This window comes from Notamacropus eugenii, chromosome 5 (genome assembly GCF_028372415.1).
Source record: "Notamacropus eugenii isolate mMacEug1 chromosome 5, mMacEug1.pri_v2, whole genome shotgun sequence".
In the NCBI taxonomy this organism is placed as follows: Eukaryota; Metazoa; Chordata; class Mammalia; order Diprotodontia; family Macropodidae; genus Notamacropus; species Notamacropus eugenii.
Genome location: NC_092876.1, coordinates 420,748,364 through 420,771,212, shown reverse-complemented (window position 1 = coordinate 420,771,212; position 22,849 = coordinate 420,748,364). Strand labels below are relative to the sequence as shown.

The 22,849-nt window shown below is 38.1% G+C and overlaps 1 protein-coding gene and 1 pseudogene across 6 annotated transcripts in view; one reads left to right on the top strand and one right to left on the bottom strand.

Annotated features, from left to right (window-relative positions):
- DYRK1A (dual specificity tyrosine phosphorylation regulated kinase 1A) overlaps nucleotides 1-22,849 on the bottom strand; it is a 211,644-nt gene that overhangs the window by 150,784 nt on the left and 38,011 nt on the right. The gene's annotated exons all lie outside the window — the stretch shown is intronic.
- LOC140507071 (fructose-1,6-bisphosphatase 1 pseudogene) lies at nucleotides 19,804-21,397 on the top strand (annotated as a pseudogene).

The window sequence follows — 22,849 nt, the reverse complement described above, 5'->3', positions numbered from 1 at the left end:
AGAACCCAAACGTTTAGAAAAGATGTTTGCAGGGCATACCAATAGAAACAGGGAAGGAAAAGGCACCAGTAGGTAGAGGATGATGGGCGTTGTTAAATAATCATATTTTATGTAAAAGTAGACAAACTGCTCGAGGAAAAGGCTCAACTGAAAAAGCAGTTAGCTGATTTGCATGAGAAGCTTCCTATGCTAGTTTCAGAACTTCCCTTTAAAAGTGCAAGTGGAAAGTATCAGGTGGTAGCAAGACAGCTGTGAGTTTAGCTCAGAAAAAGAAGAGAAAAGCTAAAAAGAGAAAGGTGCATGTAAAGTTGCACAGTGAGGCCTGATTGGGACCCAGACACCTGGGAGGAAAATAAAACAAATTTAGATAAGGAGGCTTCTAGGAATGTGGTGATCATCTCATACTACAAAGGAAGCAGAAGGGGGCGAGGCGGGGTTGTCACACCGGGTTTAAGGTTTAAGGAAGGTACCGAGGATTCTACTCAGCAGGAGGTCACGGATACAGAATCACTAGTATCTCTGATGGTGAGAATCAGTGCCAGAGGGGTCAGGAGTAAGGGTAGGTAACAGACTGTTTGAAATTTAGAGCTATCAGGACCCCTTTGTACAACAAGCTTTTAGGGATTACCATATTCAAGGAGGTAACAATGGAACTAACTGTTAGCTTTAGCTGCAAAGGGATGCAATAAACAGGATCCCACCGACTCCAAGTGGCCAAGTGGAGATAGACCCCAGTATTCGCTTAGAGACTAGACTGTACAAGAAAGTTAAAGGAAGAGGTCATGAAACTGCAGTTATGGCTGGAGATGCAGATGCACATCACAGCACTCCCCTTAATAGCTTCTCATAGAAATATAGTAGCAAAGACTGCTCTTCCTGCTTATAAACACATAATTTGGACTCTATTAATTGGGGAAATAGGGCACCCTTTTTCAGCGGTGCTAGATAAAATTGCAGTTAGGTGACAGGGTATGGGAGAATGATAAATTTCCTCAACAGAGAAAACAGCCAGCAGATTCAAAGTCAGAATAAATTACCAAGGAGAGGAATGTTTACTGCTTTATTAAGAGCACGGGCAGATTATGTAAGAATAGACGGTTATTCCAACTAAGGAACTAAGGATGTACTGGGAAAAGGAACTTGATATCAAACAGAATAGGGAAGAACTGCCCCTACAAAACGTCCCAAATCATTGTGTCCAAGTACGTCACACATGCAGGGAGAATAGGAAATTAACCAAGCCCCAGTTCAAATTAACGAAGTACACAGGTGGGATTACAGATCCGATATCAGTTTAACTATATATTCGAAAAAAAACCACTGTCACTAGGGCATTGATAGATACTGGTGCAGAAGCCTCCCTTATATATGGAAACCCTGATAAATTTAGTATGGAACCCCTATTACCATCACAGGACTGGGAGGGGCTGAAATACAAGTTAAACTAATGATGAAAATTGGGCAATTACCTAAGAAAGAATATACAATGAGTAACTGTACCTGTTCCTGAATACATCATAGGGATAGATATATTGAGAGATATCTCCCTGAGGGAAAATACCAATTGGCAGTAAAGAAGACAGGAATTAATGCAGTTCTAGGGGGTTCACAGACTCCAGAAGCACAGCTGATGCCGTATTTACCCTGCTTCTCATTATTGTCTCCTTATTCTTTTTGGCCTTCGTTTAACCCATTTGCTGCATTTGTCTCCTACAGGCTTAGTGCCTTCCACTTGTAAATGACTGACTGCTTACACTGGATGTCACCCTCGGTCCAAGACCACAACACATCACCCCTGGACCTGGAACTGATCAAGCTCCACAAACGGGCTAAGGAACTGACCCCTTATATGGGACTTCATGAGGCAGAGACAGTTCTACATCCAATCTCAGCAAGAAGGAGTTTCAGAAGATGAGACCTTCACCCTTTACCCCAAGGCATTTTGGGTCCGATTCATTTGAGGGAGAAATGATGGGGTGTTTATGCCTAAGCCCCCATCCCAAGATACTGTTTTATGTATTTATTTTGGGTTATCCCTTTTATATTGTTGTGTAAGTTAGGTTGATACAAGTTACCCCTAAAGTCCCATGTGACTATGTAATGGACATGAAAAAGATCTACGTTAATAGAATAGGAAGATCTTCCCTGCCCATTAACAGGCCTAAGACATGGAGCCTGTGGTGATATGAAGGTCAGGCTAGGAGGAACTTTCCCAAGGAAGAGAGAGAGAGAGAGCATGAGCAGAAAGTGAGAGCAGGTAAAACAGAGAGAGAAGCAAGTATGAGTGGGAACAGTTGGCCCAAGAAGCAACGGGAGAGAGAAGCAAGCTGTGAGTGGCTGGAGGAATTTGTCTAGGACAACTTGTTTTTATGGGGAGGCCAGACAGAAAAAAAGTTTTAAGATGTCAGCACCGCCTGGATTAGTGATAAGTACCCTATTAAATCTTAACTCCTGGTATTCTAATGATGTCTAATGATGTCCCTGGTATTCTATTCAAAGGTTTTGTCTTTGAGGAAAAGGGTTTACGGTATTTTGCAAATTTATCCTGGAAATATGCATGCATATTCATAGCAACTGCTACAGGTATCACATTGGTGTTATGTATGGAAAGGTGGTACATGTAACCATTAAGAAAATCATTACAGGAGTTACAAGTCCATGAGCTTGAATCCATTTTGGTGTGACAATCTCAAAAGAATAAAAGACTGAGAAAGAGGGACACTGGGAGAAGTGAAGGTACATGAAGAATAAGGAAAATTATCTCACATAAAAGAAATAAACAAGGAAGAGTTTTCTTGGTGTTTTTTTTTAAATGGAGGGAAAATGAGAGAGAAGCAGGCAACACTTGAACCTCACTCTCAACTGAAATAGGTAAACAGATATAGGCATAAAAATTAAAATTATAGAAAAGGAATGTCAAATAGACTGAGAAGGGGAGTTGAAAAGAGGGGCAGTACATTAAGGGATACAGTAATTGGAAGCAAAACAGAGTTCTGAGGAGTAAACAGAGTAAAAAAGAGAAGAATAAATATAAGATAAATAGGTAAAAGGAAATACATGGATAACATTCATAATCGTGAATGGCAATGGGATGAACTTCCCCATAAAATAGAAGAGGAAAGCAGAAGGAATTAGAAACCAGAATCCAAAAACATGCTGTTTACAAGAGAAACATATGAAATTAAAAGATGATCAAGGCTAAAATACAGGGCTAGAGACAATTTATTAGGTTTTAATAGAAGTAAAAAAGACAAGGGTAGATATCATGACCTCAGACAAAATGAAAGCAAAAACAACCTAATTAAAAGAGATAATCAGAGAAGCTACATTTTGCAGAAAGTATCATTAGAAACTGAACATGCACCAAATGGCACAGCTACATGGCAGGGAGGGAGGAGTGCAAGGCTTAGAATCAGGAAGACCTGAGTTCCAATCTGGCCTCAGACACTCACTAGGCTGTGTGATGATGAGCAAGTCACTAAACCCAGTTTGTCTCAGTTTCGTCTTTAAAATGAGTTGGAAAGGGAAATGGCAAACCACTCCAGTACCTTTGCCAAGAAAACCCTAAAAGGGAGTCACAAAGAGTCAGACATGACTGAAATGACACTGAACAAAAAACAAACACATCGAATGGCACAGAATCCAAACTCTTGAAGGAAAAGTTAAATGAGATATGGGAAAGAAATGGACAGTAAAATTATACAAGTAGAAAACCTCAATTTGCCTCCTTCACAGATCTAGATAAATCTAACCATAAAATGAGGAAAGACGTTCACATGAACAAAATTTTTAGAAAAGTTAGGTAACAGACATATGCAGAATTCTGAATGGGAATAGAAAGGAATATATCTTTTTTTCCAGCGGTATACATATGACACCTTCAAAATACTGTCAAAAAATGATGAAAAACCTTATAAACAAAGGCAAAAAAGGAAAAATGGTAAAAGTATGCTCTTAAGACCATAATAGTTTAACAATCAATTGGAAAGTAAATAATCTAACTCTGAAGAATGAGTAGGTCAAAGAACAAATGATAGAAACAAAAAATTAATTAAAGATAATGGCAAAAGACAATATATAAAAATTTATGGGATGCAGCCAAAGCAGTACTTAAGGGAAAATCAATTAATTAATAAAATAAATAAGAGTAAGAATAGATCAACAAATTGGCCATGCAACTTAAAAAACTAGAAAGGGGCCGGGGGGGGGGGGGGGGGGGAGCCAAAATGGTGGAGTAGAAAGACACACATACACTATCTCTTCCTCACAGACCATAAAATACCTGTAAAGAAAGACTCTCAACAAATCAAGAACAGCAGAAGCCACAGAACAACGAAGTGGAAGAGATTTCTAGCCCAGGATGACCTGAAAGGCCAACAAGAAACAGCCTTGGCCTCATGGCACCAGGAGAAGCAGGACCAAGCAGGCTTCAGGGACAGAATCTCCAGCAGGTAGCACAGATCCCTCAACCCACAGTCGCCAAAGGTCAGTGAGAGGATTTTTTCAGCTGGCTGAGAAGGGAGCAGGGTATCCCCATAGCTCCAGTCTTGGGAGGCAACAGCAGAGGCAGCAGCTGGCAGAGGCTCCTAAGGCAGGCAGCAGCCCACATCCAGGCCTCATCGAAAAGCCTCCTGGGGGAATTGAGCCCTGTGTGGTGGCCCTGACCCCACCTAAACCTCCTGGGGGAATTGAGCAGCTTATCTGAATCTCAGCCCCTAGTGCTGGCTTGGTGGAACTGGAGGGAAACTCTACTACTCGCAGATTCTGGGCACAATAGTTTCTTGTTGCTCCCAGTGTATACACTTGACTGTGCCACCCTGGAGGAACTGTGATCTTGCAGATTCCCAGAGGATACCCTAACTCTTGACAAAGGACCCAAAAGTCAAGTAACTAGTTGGGAAAATGCCCCAAAAAGGAAAAAAAAGGAAGACTATAGAAAGTGACTTTCTTGGTGAACAGATATCTTCTCCCATCTTTTCAGATGAGGAAGAGCAATGCTTACCATCAGGTAAAGACTTAAAAGTCAAGGCTTCTGAATCCCAAACATCCAAAATAAATACTCAATGGTCTCAGGCCATGGAAGAGCTCAAAAAGGATTCTGAAAATCAAGTTAGAGAGGTGGAGGAAAAACTGGGAAGAAAAATGAGAGAGATGCAAGAAAAGCATGAAAAGCGAGTCCCCAGCTTGCTAAAGGAGACCCAAAAAAAAGATGAAGAAAATAACATCTTGAAAAATAGGCTAACTCAACTGGCAAAAAAAGTTCAAAAAGCCAATGAAGAGAAGAATGCTTTCAAAAGCAGAATTAGCCAAATGGAAAAGGAGGTGCAAAAGCTCACTGAAGAAAATAGTTCTTTAAAACTTAGAATGGAACAGATAGAGGCTAATGACTTTATGACAAACCAAGAAATCATAAAACAAAACCAAAAGAATGAAAAAAATGGAAGATAATATGAAATGTCTCACTGGAAAAACAACTGACCTCGAGAATAGATCCAGGAGAGACGGTTTACAGATTATGGGACTACCTGAAAGTCATGATCAAGAAAGGAGCCTAAACACCATCTTTCATGAAATTATCAAGGAAGGCTGCCCTGATATTCTAGAACCAGAGGGCAGGATAAATGTTGAAGGAATCCACTGATCACCTCCCGAAAGAGATCCAAAGGGAGAAACTCCTAGGAACATTGTGGCCAGGTTCCAGAGTTCCCAGGTCACGAAGAAATTATTACAGGCAGCTAGAAAGAAACAATTCAAGTACTGTGGAAATAAAATCAGTATGACACAGGATCTAGCAGCTTCTACATTAAGGGATCGAAGGGCATGGAATGTGATATTCCAGAATTCAAGGGAACTGGGATTGAGGCCAAGAATCACCTACCCAGCAAAACTGAGTATAATACTTCAGGGGGAAAAATGGTCTTTCAATGAAATCGAGGACTTTCAAGCATTCTTGATGAAAAGACCAGAGCTGAAAAGAAAATTTGACTTTCAAATACAAGAATCAAGAGAAGTATGAAAAGGTAAACAGCAAAGAGAAATCATAAGGGACTAACTAAAGTTGAACTCGTTACATTCCTACATGGAAAGACAATATTTGTAACTCTTGAAACTTTTTTCAGTATCTGGGTAGTTGGAGGGATTATACACACACACACACACACACACACACACACACACACACACACACAGCACAGGATGAGTTGAATAGGAAGGGATCATATCTAAAGAAATAAATTAAGGGGTGAGAGAGGAATATATTGGGAGGAGAAAGGGAGAAATGGAATGGGGCAAATTATGTCCCATAAAAGAGGCAAGAAAAAGACTTTTCGATGGAGCGAAAAAGGGGGGAGGTGAAAGGGAAAACATGAAGCCTACTCTCATCATATTTGGCTCAAGGAAGGAATAAAATGCACACTCATTTTGGTATGAAAACCTATCTTACAATACAGGAAAGTAGGGGAGAAGGGGATAAGCGGGGTCGCGGCGGGTCATGGAAGGGAGGGCAATGGGAGGAAGGAGCAATTAGAAGTCAACACTCTTGGGGAGGGACAAGGTCAAAAGAGAGAATAGAAGAAATGGGGGGGAAGGATAGGATAGAGGGAAATATAGTCAATCTTATACAACATGACCATTATGGAAGTCATTTGCAAAACTACACATATATAGCCTATATTGAATTGCTTGTCTTCTCAATGGGGATGGGGGGGGAGGGAGGAAGGAAGAGAAGTTGGAACTCAAAGTTTTAGGAACTGTTGAGTATGGTTCAACTGGGAAATAAGAAATACAGGTAATGGGGTATAGAGATTTATCTTGCCCTACAGGAGAAGAGAGAAGATGGGGATAAGAGAAGGGAGGGCAGATTGGTGCTAGGTGTAATTAGAATGCTTGGCATTTTGGGGCGGGGGGCGGGGAGAGAAGAGATGGGGAAAAAATTTGGAACTCAAAATTTTGTGGAAATGAATGTTGAAAACTTAAAATAAATTAATTAAAACTTAAAAAAAACTAGAAAAAGAAGTTTGAAATACTCATTTACATACAAAAATAGAAATCCTGAACAAAGGAGGAAATAATAAAATTGAAAGAAAAAACATTGAAGCTAATATATAAACTAGAAGCTAGTTTTATTTTTAAAAAAATAATAAAATAAACCACTGGCTAATTAATTTTTTTAAAAGAAAACCTAATTACCAGTATAAAAAATAAAAATGGTGAATACACAACCAACAGGGAAAAAATTAAGTTGTTGAGAGATGTTTAGCCCAACTACATGCCAGTGGAACTAATAATCTCAATGAAATGGATTAATGATTACAAAAACATAACTTCCCTAAATTAACAGACTGACAGAAGAGGAAGAATACTAAAATAACCCTACCTTAGAAAAAGAAATTGAACACGCCATAAATGACCTCCCTAAGAAAAATCTCCAGGATTTTTTATGCCAAATTATTGGCAAGGATGTCCATCCTCACCATCGTTGTTCAATATCATACTGGAAATGATATAGCAATAAGACAAAAAATTCAAGGAACAAGAATGAGCAATGAGGAAAATAAACTAAAAGATGGATCTACAAGTGAATTCTGCATAACATTTCAAGAAAATTTAATTCCAAAATTACAGAAACTGTTTGAAAAAATAAGTTTGGAGGTAGTCCTATTAAATTTCTTATTCTACAATATGGTTTTGATACCTAAGTCAAGGAGAACAAAAACTGATAAAGAAAACTATATACCAAGTTCTCTTAAGAATACTAATGTAAAAATTTTAAATAAAATGCACTCCAGGAAATTAAACAATATATTACAAAGATCATACACTATAATCAGGTGGAATTTATATCAGCAATATAGGGACAGCTGACTGTTTGGAAAGCTGAATGTGACTATACCAATAACAAAACAATAAAACAATGATTATTTCACAATAAATACAGGAAAAAGTTTTTTATAAAATACACCAATTCCTATTAGAAACACTGAAAAGTACAAGAATAAATAGAACTTTTCTTAAAATGATAAATGATAAATAATATCTCTCTAAAACCAAGCATTATCTGTAATGAGGATACATTAGGAATCATTTCCAATTACACCGGGGTGAAGCAAGGATGCCCATCCTCACCATCACTGTTCAATATCATACTGGAAATGATATAAGAATAATGCAAAAAAATTCAAGGAACAAGAATGAGCAACGAGGAAAATAAACTATCACTCTTTGGAGAGTCAAATAAAAAACTTCAGCAAAAGTTGCAGGGTGCAAAATAAACACACCAGTATTTCTATATATATTACCAACAAAACCCACAAAGAAGAGAACTTCTACCTGAAATAACTACAGATGGTACTACAAGATACACACAAGAATTATATGAAAATAATTACACAAAACACTCTTCACACAAAAAGGATGTCTAAATAATTGAAGAAATATTAATTGCTCATGGGCAGACTGAGACAATATAATAAAAATAGCAAAACTATTAAATTAACTTACTTATTCAGTGCCATACTAATCAAACTACCAAAGAATTGTTTTATAAAGCTAGAACTAGAGAGAACAAAAACAAAATTAATTTGAAGGGGAAAAACGTCAACATCAAAAGGGAATCAATTTTTTTTAATATGAAGGAATGGTGCTTAGTACTATTTTATTTCAAACTGTACGGTAAAATCCTAACCATAAAAATAATCTGATACCAGATAATAGAGTGGTTAATCAATGGAATAGACTGGGTATACAGAATATACAGAAGCAAATGAACGCACTAACATAGTGTTTGATAAAACCAAAGATCCCAGATATTGGGGCAAGATTTCACTATTCTACAAAAACTGTTGGGAAAACTGGAAAGCAGTTTGGCAGATTCTAGGTATTGATTAATGTCTCATACTACATGCCAAGATAAACTCAAAATGGGTACATGATACAGATATAAAAAGTGATATTCATAAACAAATTAGAGGAGCATGGAAGAAATACCTGTCAGAGCTAAGCAAAGAGAAAGAGTTCATAACCAAACAAAGATTCACTGAAAATAAAATGAATAATTTTGATTACATAAAATTTAAAAGTTTTTTTGCATAAAAAATGCAGTCAAATTAAAATCAGAATTAGTCAAATTAGAAGAAGGAAACTGGAAGAAAAAAAAATTTTATAGTAAATTTCTCTGATAAAGCTCCCAATTCTCAAATAGATAAAAAACTGAGCAAAAAATGTAAAAATAGGAGACATTCCTCAATTGATAACTGGCCAAAGGATATGAACACGCAGTTTTCAGAGAAAGAAATCCAAGCTACTAATATCCATATGGAAAAATAGTATAAATCGCTATTATAGATATGCAAATTAAAACAACTCCAATTACAATTATCCATCAGAATGCCAAAGGACTCATGATGAAAAATACTACCCACCTCCAGAGACAGAACTAATGGATTCAAAATACAAACCGAAGCATATTTTTCTATTATGTTTCTTGTTTTCTTCCTAGATCATGGCTAATACAGAGTTATGTTTTGTAGGACTTCACATGTGTATAACTAGTATATTTTTTACCATCTCAATAAGAGAGAAAAAAAGAGATTACAAGGACTACACCAATGTAGGAAGGAAGACAGGAGATGAAACTTCTTCTCTCACAATTGGGGTGAGAAAACTATACAAACATGGAGTAAGGGATTCTGAAAGACCAAAAAAAGAACCAAGCAAACCAACAACTTGAAGTAGAAAGCTCAACAGAAATAGAGAAAAATTGCAGATTTTGGGGGAGGAGGGGATTTGAGAGAGAAGATAATTATCAGGTAAGTAATAATAACCAAACACTTAATATTTGCCACAGTGTACAAAACAATGAGGATTCAAAAAAAAAGCAAAAAAAAGACCCTGCTTTCAAGGAGTTTACAGTCTAATGGGAGACACATTTTTTAAAAAAATACATACAAACAAGATCTACATAGTATAAATGGGAAAGACATAGAGAGACAGCACTAAGATTAAAAAGGTCTAGGAAAGGCTTTTTGCAGAAGGTGGGACTTTAGCTGACACTTTAAGTAAGAAGGAAGAAATTCCAGGCAGGAGAGACAATCAGTTAAACTGCTTTGGGTCAAGAAGAAGGAAGGAGGGAGGGAGGGAGAAAGGAAGGATATATGTACATATATCCACATCCAAACAAGCTAAATAGGAAATAAGAAATCATTAAAAGAGAGATGGCACTGGAATTGAAAACGAGTGGGAAAGACTTCCTGTAAAAGGTTGGATTTTAGGTGACATTTAAAAGAAGTAAGGGAATTTAACAGGTAGAATAGAGAAGAGAGTTATCAACAGTGTCAAATGTGGCAGAGATGTCAAAGAGAATGAGAACTAAGAAAAGACCTCTGTTTTTGGCAACTAAGACATAAATCCTAACTCTGGAAGAAGACAACTTTTGGTGGAATGTCAAGGTCTTGTTGCAAAATAAAGTGAACACAAACACAATACTTTATAAAAGTATAATTATAAAGAAAAATAACTATGAAAGACAAGAACTCTGATTAATACAATGATCAATAGTGATTCCAAGGGACCAATGATAAAGCATATTACACACCTACTAATAGGAAGATGCAGAAAAAGACAGTTACAGATATCATCTCTGAATGGTTTCATTTTGCTTAACTAGGTTTATTTGTTGCAAGAGGTTTTCTTTCTTCTTCTCTACTCTTAATTGAGGAGGAAGGGTTAATTTGAGTGGGAAAGGGAGGATTAGCAATAAATATGCAGAGGGGAAAAGTGAGCCACTGAAACATTTTTTTTAAAATGCAGAGCAAAGAGTTAGTGCAGAAGGAAGAACAACTCAGAATCTTTAATGTAGGAAATTAGATTTTTTTTTTTTAACAAGCAGTTTGAAATGTATGCATATAGGAATCCTCTTCTTTTAGAGTTTAAATTCAGAATAAAAAATTAAATTTAAAAAACCCTCATCTGATCCTAACATTCTCACTAGCTATCATCTTATATCTTTCCTCCCTTTCATGACCAAACTCCTAGAGAAAACCATCTATATGTGGTATCTCCACTTCCCCTCCCTTGCTCTTTTCTAAACAGTCTGCAATTTGGCTTCCAACTTCACTCAATTCAAACTGCAGTTGCTTCCTAATTAGTCCTTCATAATCTAGTCCCCTCCTACCATTCTTCTTACACCTTACTCCTCCTCCCAATATATACTGCTGAATCTAGTGAGAATGGCCTCTTGACTCTTCCAAGAATAAGCCACTCCATCTCTCAGCCCTAAGCATTATCTCTGGAAAGGCCCTACACTTTCCCCCCTCGACTCCACCTACTAACCCCCAAGGCTTCCTCTAAGTTCCAACTAAAACCCTATCATTTACAGGACACTTTCTCCAATCCCTCTTAATTCTACTGTCTTCCCTTTGTTAATTATGTCCTTTTTATCCAGTATATACCTTGCTTTGTATGTATTTGTTTGCATATTGTCTCCCTTCTAAATGATAAACTCCTTGAGGGCAAGGACTATCTTTTCCCACCTTTTTGTTATCCCTAATACTTAGCATAGAGCCTGGCTTAAAAAATGTTTACTGGTTAATTAATCTTGATACCCACAGCTACAAAATAGGATCCTGAGAATTTTCAATATTAAAACCCATGTCACTGATTCAAACCAGGACTTGAACAAGCACCATATAATGTCTACTGCTTAATCTCAACAGTGTAAACAATTAATTTAAGATATTAATGCTTTCCAACCCTATTTCATTAATACTATTTCTAACCCTACCCTGCTGACCTATTATAGTATCAATATACCTCAATCAATAGTGTCTGGCACATAGTAGGTGTTTATTAGATGTTTACTGAAATAACTAAAACTGCCCTCTCCAAAGTCACCAAAATGCCAAATTTCTGGCCTTTTTCTCAATTTTCATCTTTCTTGACCTCTCAGTGGCCTCTGACACTCTCCTTTTTCTGTATACTCAAGGCCTTCTAAGTATCCATGACCCTACTTCTCAATAGTGACTTACTCCTTGTCAATCCTCTTAGAAGCTTCTTAGTTTCCATAGCTTCCTTTCAGACTCAGTTCAAGTCCCACCCTTCTGGTGCTTCCCAGTCCTACTGCTTTCCCTTCCCAGATTACTTTCTATCTAATATCTAGTATCGAATATCTATATCTATATATGTGTATGTACATATATACATACATATATGTGTATGTGTATGCACATGTATATGTATATAGTTACTTACATGTTGTCTTCCTCATGAGAATAAGAGCTCCTTAAAATTTGGGATTAGTTTTGCCTTTCTTTGAATCCTCAATACTTAGCACTGGGCTGAGTACACAAAAATCACTTAAAAATGCTTCTTGACTTACTGTTTTAGGAAAATTCCTGGTAAGTGAATAAAGGACAGAATGGAGAAAGGAGAAAATTGAGGCAAGAAGACAAAAGGGGGGAGAGGGAAGAGGGGGTAGAAAACCTAAGATTCATATAAGTGATTGTACAAAACTGAAAACAAATAAATTAATAAAAAAGGACAAAAGGAAACCATTACAACAGTCCAGACCAAGGTTGGTAAGAGGCTAAACGAGGGTGGTGGCTATGTGAGTGAACAAAAATGTACAGATACAAGAGATGTTGTAGCAGTCAAGATGATGAAACTTGGCAAATGATTGTTAGTGTTGTCATGGATGACACTGCATTTGTAAACCTGAATTAACTTGAAGGATGGTGCTTTCCCTTACAATGATAGTGAAGATGTTGAGAGGAGTACATTGGGAAGAAGGGAGAATAATACGAGATCTGCATGTCTAATGCAACCTGCCTTCTTCTTAACTCTGTGCCATCCAAAAAGAAAAGGAAATGTATGGATGCACGGGTTGTTCCTATTCACCATTAACTACCTTGCACTACACTCTCCAATAAGGGAGTGGGTGGTAGGTATCTTAACACATCAGTCAAGTTATCCAGAAGACCAGGGGGATATATGGAATTTCAATTGTCCAGCTACTCCTAGGTTCAAAGTTATTACAGCCCTGAGAAACCAACACCTAGCACAAAATGTGGAAAGTTAGGGGTTTACACAGTGCTGGGATCTGAAAGAGTGGGAAAGTTTTCAGTAATAGTGGGTGACAGGTTGGTATGATGGTGTCAGAGACAGATCCTGAGAATAGGGTGTGGTATGTTCCCACCCTATGAATGGATGATCACAAAACACTTGGAGTCATGTCCCTGCTTGAAGTCCCACCATGTTGGATGCCTCTATTATATCCTGTCAAAGTATTTCTGCAACCTGAACCTTAAGAAGTATGCCATCTATGGGAAACAAGAAAGGAGTTCTGTTTCCACAGGGCTAAAACTCATCTATGTTTTAAGTGATCAGAGTTGTGACCCATGGTCAGACGGAGGCTTGACGAGCTATTTTAGGGGAAGCCTACCAGAGAGGAGAACATGAAGTCATGTGACCAATGAATGGTGTAGCAGGTAAGTCCAAAATTTGGAACAATATAAAGGGTTTGCATTGGTCTGGACAAATTGTAGTCTTCCTGTAGCTTACTTGGGAGCTACCTGTTCCTTCGGGGGAATGAAGGTAAAGATTAATAAAAGCTTTTCTGATTTCACAAGTACTATTCTTTGTTTAAGGTCAGTATGTTTTTCTCACAGTTGGGGGCTTGTTAGTTGGGCTCATTTCTCACAATCTGGGGGCTCGTCCAGGATCCTTATTTTCAGAAGAAAGAAAGCTCGCTGTGGGGGATGGGAAGTGTGCCCATTAGTTTTCAAGGGCCCAAACATCCACAGGCAAGTTTCCCCTCTTCTGACTGCTAACTTCTCTGGGACTGTTTGGAACTGTTGTGAACCCAGGAACACAGGTAAAACAAGAGATTGAAGGGCTAGAGAGAGGATAAGTCAGGGACCTGAGCAACTGCAGGAAAGTGGCTAAGTACTGCTTTGTCTGTCTCAGGATCCTAGGTTGATAAATGAGGTTTGCCTAGGGTCGGAAGTGAGAGCACTTAAGATAGTAGTACCAGAAAGGGGATAAAGAATCCTCTGAGCATTCCTTTTGAAGCTGGTTTGAAGGAATGCTGGCTATATTCCTTCTGCTGTCTGCTCCCCAAAGAGAGTTGGTGGGGGCGGGTGGGGGTTTGGGGGGGGGAGAGGAAGAATCTAGATTCTGGGAAGGATCCTTTCAAAATTGGCTAGAAATCAGAGTAAATTAAAACTTTGCGTTTTTGACCTGTCTCAATTAGAAATTGGTGTGCACTCTTTAATGCTTTGTTAAATGTCTTGTCTGTGTGTGTTTGTGAAGTGTTTCATGTTTTGTGGTGAGAAATTTCTAAAGTTCGTAATTAGCTAAAGACAATATTAGGAGAGAACTCCCATCTTAGGTTTTCAGTGGGAGATTAAGATTCTTTCCTTTGCATTCCAACACTGGCCAAGTTGGAATACCAGACTAAAAGTTAAATAATAAACGGCCAGCAGCCTTTTAGAACTGATAGAGAATCAGAACCCAAGCAGTCCAGAGGAAGCAGATGCTGAGAGGGAAAATAAAGCAGGGAGGAACTCTGCTGGAAATTGGTAAAAATTAACAAGTTCTTTGCAGAGGCTGGAAGGGAAAAAAAATGTGGAATTTCTAGGGTTTTTTTTTTAAAGGAACAAAAAAGCTGGAAGAAATTGGTACTTATTTTATTTTATGGAAGGTTATCAAATTAAAAAATTTTTAAATGGGTGCTGACTGTGGTAATAATAGAGAATTACTGTGATTTGTAATTATTACTATTAGGTATTAAGCTCCCCAAGGTCCATCCTTGGAAGCCACACTTTGTCAGCTTTGATTCAAAGCCTTTTGTCTGAGCTAGGCTCTTTAGTTAATCTGATTTTTGTAGGAAGTAGGGAGGTCTTTTTCCCTCAGATAGGGGAGGGGCAGGCCAAGTGAGTGTTTGGTCATTTCATGCCTCAATCTAATGGAAAATAACAAGTAAAGGAAAAATCTCAGAAAGGCACCCTGGAGTGAAAAGTCGAGTTTTGATTCAATGAGATCTCAAAGCTAAAATTTGTACTTTATGTTCAAATTATGCCAATATATCTGGTACCAACCAATGTGTTAAAAACTGTCAAAAATAATATAAAGGTAAATAAAAGTAATATATAAGTAAACAAATAAGGGGTTTTTTTGTCTTTTACGACACTTCACTAGAGGCTTTTCTATTAGAGCCTTAAATGTGAGATTCACTTTAGAATTTCAGTGATTTCTTTTAGATGCACGTTAAGCATTAACTCTCTCCAGATTCTGAAATATGAAGACAAGGAGGGTGAGTACTTTGGCAGCCAAAGATTTAACCTTTTAAAACTATGGAGGCTCCAGCCTGGGGAGACTAGTAATGCCCTGTCAGCTTTAAAGTAAATTCCTTAGGTCTCTGCTGCCTGGACCAAAAACCTAGTCTTAGAATATTGGCATATATACCTGTTCTATGGGCATAGAACAGGTGTGATTCCAAACTCTGTAGAACTTTATATGCTTTTCTTAGTATATAGCCTGAAATTCCCAAGAGGATGGAATAGGAAACTAGAATGCTTAGGAAAACTCTTTATCTGATAAGTCTCAAAAAGGAGATAGCGTTTCAGTTCTTTAAGGAAGTAGAGGAAAAAGGTTCAGAACTGAGAATTGTCACCACGTGTTCCTTCAAGGGAATATGTGAAGTTATGGATAATGTTTTAATACCAAGAGTATTTGACTTAAAAGAAAAAGGGGGGGACCAAAATGTTTATCATTAGTGATTATAAATGCAGATTTGATATGATTCAAGTCAAAATCTGTCTTGAAGGAAGAGCAGCATCTGAGAGTGCTCTTTCTATCAGGATTAAGCAGAAAAAGATATTGTTATTGGTATTTATGTTTGTAAAGTGCTTGACACAAGGATGGGCATATGTTAGATGCAATATTAATCTAATTTAATTGTTATATAATTTTTAAATTTTAAATTCATATGGGTTGGGGTTTTAAAGGATGTGACAGAAATTTGATAATTCGAAACATATTTTTCTATAAATAAACAGTGATAATGCTGATTGATGTTTGCTTTACAATTGTCGACTTCCCATTTGAAATCTTGGCTATTATAAAAATATGGATGCAGTGGTTTGAGGTGATGGTGTGTGTCTATGTGTGGTGGTGAGGAGATGAATTTCTGTGCAAGGTGATGTGGAAATGCATTCACCTGAATGGATTGCTTCAAGTTTTAAATATGTAACAAGGTATATTGGTGAAAAAGTAATTTATCTAAATGTTGTTATATTAGGAATTTCATTGTTTAAAAAATGATGAATGGATTCTAAATTTTGTGGAAGAGTTTCTGTGTTGCAGAATTCCTACTAAGAAAATGAGAATCCTTGAAAATATATTTTTATATATGGGTATGATTTTCAAGTCTGTTTCATCTAAGGATGTATGTTAAAAAGTTTACTCTTGCTATTTGGAAGGAAGTTTTAGCTAAAATTGCTTGTGCTATAAATCAAGCATTTACTTGATTTATTTACAAAAGTATGTTTATGAAAGGAAACTTGGTAAATATGCAAAGGTCTTGGTTTTAGATCTTTTCTTGTACTTTTTGTCAATTAGGTTCAAGAGGATTTTAATTTAATTTAATAAATTGTAAACTCTTTTTAAGAGAAGAAAATATTTGTTGTATAAAGAAATGTTTTGTAAACTCTTTGTTACACAGAGGTATTATGGGGGTTGGAAGATAAGGGAGACCAGGAATTTTATGGCTCCAGGAAGCTCAGTGATAGTTTTAAGACAAACAGCCCAATGGTGATCTCATTCACCTTAAAAGTCCAATCATGATTACAGAAGGACTTCTTAAGATCTAATCTGAACTCAGAGCTACACAGACAGATCTGGGGAAAGTTTTTAAAAAAAAAATGTTGACTGCTGGGGATGGAAGCTCAATTCCATGTGGACAGTCTCGGGCGGGTAAAGGTGGGAACTTCTAAATCTTAGAGTTCTCATGAGGCCCCCCATGAAACACCAGGGAATCGAGGAGTGAGACTGAGCTATCTCGTGTATTTCCGCCTCTTCCCGTGAGAAACGTGATGGGAGGAGCATCCCCGCCCTCGAGACTGACCCGGATCTGGGCACACCTATTGTTATCTAACAGGCACGGTATTCAGGTGCAAACTACACGGCCAGAGAGCTTAATTAGGGTCAGGAAAGCCTGAAGGCGCTCTTAGCACGGAGGGGCCCTGACAGGACAGAAGCCTCCATTTTTCCTCTCTTCGCTCTCCCCTCCCCCTCTCTCCCCACTTACATTTCTACTTCCAATCTCTTACCGTTAAGATCTTTGCCTCCTTGGGAGATTTCTCTCTCCCTCCTAAGGAAGAGCTCCCCCTGCACATGTAACCAGGACCCTGAATAAAGCCTAACCCTTGTTCAACTCCGGAAAGTCTCTTCTCTCGTACGTTTATCCGGTTTGGCCAACCGAAGACCTGGGACAGGTAAGGTAAGACTCGGGTAGCCCTCAGGCCTCTAGGCCTGGCAGTTGACTATTTCATATTGTTGAAGGAAAAGAGGGGTGCCAGCCCCACCCTGGGCCCCTAAGGCTAGAAAAGCCTAAAAACATCACCCAAGTGGCTAGCCTGAGGCTAGAAAACAGTAGTGCCTCAGACTTAAGTAAACTTATTTTGTTAAAGTTGTAGTCTCTATGCAAAGTGTATCAAATTGGTAAACTGTGTATATGGAGATCTTAAACAAGGAACTTGTTTTAGTGATAAACGATCTCTAGTGATTGACTTTTAGGAGAAATTTAAGATATAAGATGTGAAGTCCTAGAAAAATTTTTGATTAGTAAAAACTGCCATCTGATGTAAAAGCCTCTGGGACCATTACAAATTGTGTTCTGCTTGTTAAGAGAAGAATGTGACTGTTACAAGCAGAAGTTTGCCTCAGGGGACAATCCTATTCTCAGCCTGAGATGGGATCCATCTGGCTCAGTTTCCCCATTGTGTTCCTCTGAAAAGAATTATTTTTCCACCTATTTCTGAGTCTGGCTATAAGGTGGAGATGATATTTAATTAGGCCCTTGCCTTTCATCTTTATGGCATATTTCTCAAAGCAAAATGCAAGTAGCAGAATCTTGCTGTTTTCAATCAAATAATTGCATAAATTGGTACTCTTGTACAGTCTCATGAAAGATAAAATCCCTGGAACAGGACATTCTTTCTGAATGTTATGGGACCAATTAGATAAAGAAAAGTATAAATGTGATGTTGATTGTTCCATAGAACAAGACTGAGATTTAAAGTTAATTATAATTGTATGGAACTGTTGAGGTTAGGGGTGCTTGGGACTCAAAAATAGCGACACGTTGGGTCCTGCTCAAATGCATTCAACCCAAGCCTTCTCTCAGCCAAAGTTTATTAACATTTCTCAATATTGAGTGGACTCTTAGAGAATCTGGGTATTTGTATCACAAATGCCAGCGGCCAGATTGAACCTTGAGTATTTACAATACTAATAATAAAAGTAGGCTGGATAGTCAGCACTTTCATGGAAACAAGACGGATCTTATTTACAGAGGGATTGAGGAAGGAGTCCAGGGGTGGCACCAGGTGCCCAGGGGGCTACAGGGATGGTCCTGATGGGACTGGTCAGTAGCCTGGAGAATTAAGATTGATAGGATTAAGGATGGAAAGTAGAACAGAGATTTGGGCATAGTGATAGGGAAAAGCAAGTTTATGGACATCAAGTGGGGAATTCGAAGCAGCTTTCAAGGTGAGGTTTTCCAGGGCCCTTTAAACAAATAGAACTAAAACTCTTTTGGGGTTAAGAGACAAAGGTCCCAACTTGGAATAAGGTCCTTGAAGGTTTCAAAATGATGTAAGAGCAATGGGGCATTAATACAATTGACTGAATTAATTACTGAGACTAGAGCAGAGACATCTTCAGTTTGGAGAAAAGAATTTCAGTGTAGTTTCTCAGAGGCAGGTAACCTCTGCTAATATTTTGCATTGATGCAAAAATTAAATGTTCCTGTTTTGATTTGAATTCATTTCACGAACAAAAACTGAAGTTGGTGTTCAAACTTATCATATGTGTAACTCATTCTTTTAGAGTGAGCATGGTTAGAAAGGGATACAGAAGCTTGGGAAACATGTAAATCAATTAGAGCAATAACATGTGATTTTAATGGTAAATTTGATTTTATGATTGTTATTTAATCAGAAACTGGAACAAGTATAGAAAGGCATGCAAGATATAAGATTTACTTAAAAGATATTCCTCAGCCAATGTGAAGTTATAGTCATATCTGAAACTGATTACTTGAGCTGGCAATTTTAAGGGATTATTAAATGACAGTTCTTCTGAGTCTAACTCCAGGTGTGGATATTTAAAAAAAGGCTGTATGAGCCACCGATCAATGATGTGCCAAAGAGCCTGTGAGATATGCTGGTATGAACTGCAAAAGGGTGATCTCATGCGAAGGTTGGGAGAATGACTATTCCATGTTAACTAAGGTAGGATTCTCCTGACTCAATTTCCCCAGTGACACCTGGGAGACTTTTAAGTCTGGCTAAAATGCCAGTTGACAATCTACTCTTGCCTGAAACTGATGTGAAGTTAGGGAAATGTTCCCTTGCTCCAGCAATGTCCCTACTCTTAATGGCAAATTTCTATAATCAAAAGTTTTGTAAGCATAATACCAGATCTATTAAATAACAGACTATTGGTAGGGGAACATATAAGATTAAGATGTAAGTGTAAAATTAAGCTATTAGGCTTAGGATTTTAGACCAACAACAATAAGTTAGGGTTCTTTAATTCTTAGTAATAGTATGGAGACAATCAGATTGAGGGCTTGTGAAGTTAGCATACTTAGTTAATATTATTTTTGTCTCACTTGGTTAATGTTAAAAGAAGAACGGTTTAGAAACCGGAGGCTGTCACGCATACACCCACACCAAGACCAGCTCCGACTCCCTACTCCAGCCCTCCAGCTGCCTGCTGCACTCAGGACTTTTCTTGCCCTAAAGACATCTACCCCTCTGACCCAATCATGACTGACAAGTCTTTCTTCGACACCAATGTCAATACCCTGACCCGATTCGTCATGGAAGAGGGGAGGAAAGTCAAAGGCACCGGCAAGATGGCCCAGTTGCTTAATGGAATTGCTGGCTCTACCAATTTCACTGGTGACCAAGTCAAGAAGCTGGATGTTCTCTCCAATGACCTGGTTGTTAACATGCTAAAGTCATCCTTTGCTACATGTGTTCTTGTATCAGAAGAAAACAAGAATGCCATAATAATAGAGCCAGGAAAAAGGGGTAAATATGTGGTCTGTTTTGATCCTCTGGATGGTTCTTCGAACATTGACTGTCTTGCATCCACTGGAACTATTTTTGGCATTTACAGAAGGAATTCAATTGGTGAGCCTTCTGAGAAGGATGCTTTGCAGCCTGGCAGGAATCTAGTGGCTGCTGGGTATACTCTCTATGGCGGTGCCACAATGTTAGTGCTGGCTATGGAATGTGGAGTCAACTGCTTTATGCTGGACCCGGCTATTGGCTATTGGGGAGTTCATTTTGGTTGAAAAGAATGTGAAGATAAAAAAGAAAGGTAATATCTACAGTCTTAATGAGGGCTATGCCAGGGACTTTGATCCTGCAATCATAGAATATATCCAGAAGAAGAAATTTCCCCAGGATAACACAGATCCTTACGGTGCAAGATATGTGGGCTCCATGGTGGCAGATGAGCATAGAACACTGGTATATGGAGGAATCTTTTTGTATCCAGCCAACAAAAAGAGCCCCAAAGGAAAGCTGAGACTCCTGTATGAGTGTAACCCAATGGCCTTTGTCATGGAAAAAGCTGGAGGACTGGCTATCACAGGAGATAAAGCTGTGCTGGATGTCATTCCCACTGACATCCATGAGAGAGCACCAGTGATTCTGAGGGCCCCGGATGATGTGAATGAAGTCCTAGAGATTTACAAGAAGCATGCTGCCAGGTGAAGAAGATCTCATCTTCCCACATGAGCTGAGACATGAAAAAGAATAGGACCAAAGAGCACAGTGAACTCTAACTTCCATGGCAGACCATCAAAGCAATTTTTTATTTCCCACAATCCTTTTGATATACCAAATACTGTATGGTGCTTTGGGCACCCTAACCAAAAGATAGTTTCCATAGGGTTACAAATGGTAAAGATATTTCGAGAGGAAGGGAAGCAAAAGATGAAATAAAATTGTTCTTCCTTAAAAAAAAAAAGAAGAAGAAGAAGAAGAATGGTTTGTGGTCTATCTTGTAAATGCTTTAAAAGAAGCATCACTTGACCAGAAGTTGGAATTGTTTTATGACGTGATATGTACTATGTTAAAAAAAAATTACTTATTGTATTTATGTATGTACTGGGGCCTGTTATTAATTCCTTAGTGAAATCTCATCCTCCTGATGGGGGAATGAATAGTGAATTCTAATGTGAATTTCTTAAACATGACAATTGGCCAAAGTTCCAATTTTGATTTTGTTAGAATGATAAGGTTATTGTATAAGGTTTAAGAATGGTAACCTAAAATTCTGTCAAGGTCAGTTTTGTAAAAGAACAGACAACTGGATTTCAACAGCAAAATACAAGGAAGAAGATGATGAAATGCTGTGCTGAAGACTGCTTGAACAAGCATCCAGACCAGAAAAATGCATCAGATAATGTTCCATCCCAGATTGCTGTATGAGATGGAACTTCTAAAAGGACAATTCACTGATTTACGTTTTTCTTTTCAATCTCTGTATCTGTACTTATAACAAGGGGACTGCCCCCTTGTAATCTGTCAACATGTCGATCATCTTTGCTCCCTTCTCATATTTTTTCAAGGGCAGATAGAGGAAGAGAAGAATTCATAGGGGAAAGAAAGTGAGGAGGTATTGATTGGATTTAGGTGTGGAAAAAAAAATTTTAATAAAGAAAAAAAGAGAGAAGTTTGTTTCCACAGAGCTAAAACTCATCCAAGCTTTAAGTGATCAGAGTTGTGACCCATGATCAGGCTTAAAAGATCAGAAACTTGTGCACAAATTTGAAGAGCTGTTTTAGGAGAAGCCTATCAGAGGGGAAAACATGAAGTCACATGGCCAACGAATGGTGTGGCAGTAAGTTCAAAATTTGGAATAGCATAAAGGGCTTGGATTGGTCTGAACAAATTGTAGTCTTCCTGTATGTAGCCTTACTCAGGAGCCACCTGTTCATTCAGGGTGAATGAACGTAAAGATTAATAAAAGCTTTCCTGACTTCACAACAAGTATTGTTCTTTGTTTAAGTTCAGCATGTTTCTCACATTTGGGGGCTTGTTAGTTGGGCTCATTTCTCACACCTTCTATGTCTTTAATCAAAGTCAGTAATTAAATGCTGAGTAACACAAATTACATTAGCAAAGCACAGATCTCTGGATCTGTTCAATCAGACCTGTATAACTTGGCAGTAGGTAGGAGGCAAAACTAAAAGAGGTTAATCCTCTTTGGGCCAGAGCCTAGTCACTAGTGTCAGAATGACAATGTCTGGTTGCCACTAGTCATGTAACAAGCAGTGGCAGCCCACCCGCCAAGTTACATGACAGGCACAATAGTGACTAGTTGAAGACAGGTTAAGCAGGGCATGGACAAAGCATTCATTACATCTTTACTTTCTTTTACATCCTTTACATTTTTCATGGGCCACCCAAAATCCTTTGGGGGACTGCAAGCAGCCCACAGGCAGTATGTTGTATAGGCTTCCGTTAGAACAACAGCATAAAACACACAAAATAGTAGCAAAATATAGACTAAGTAGTTTTACCAAGATTTACCTCAAACCATTCTGTCTTTA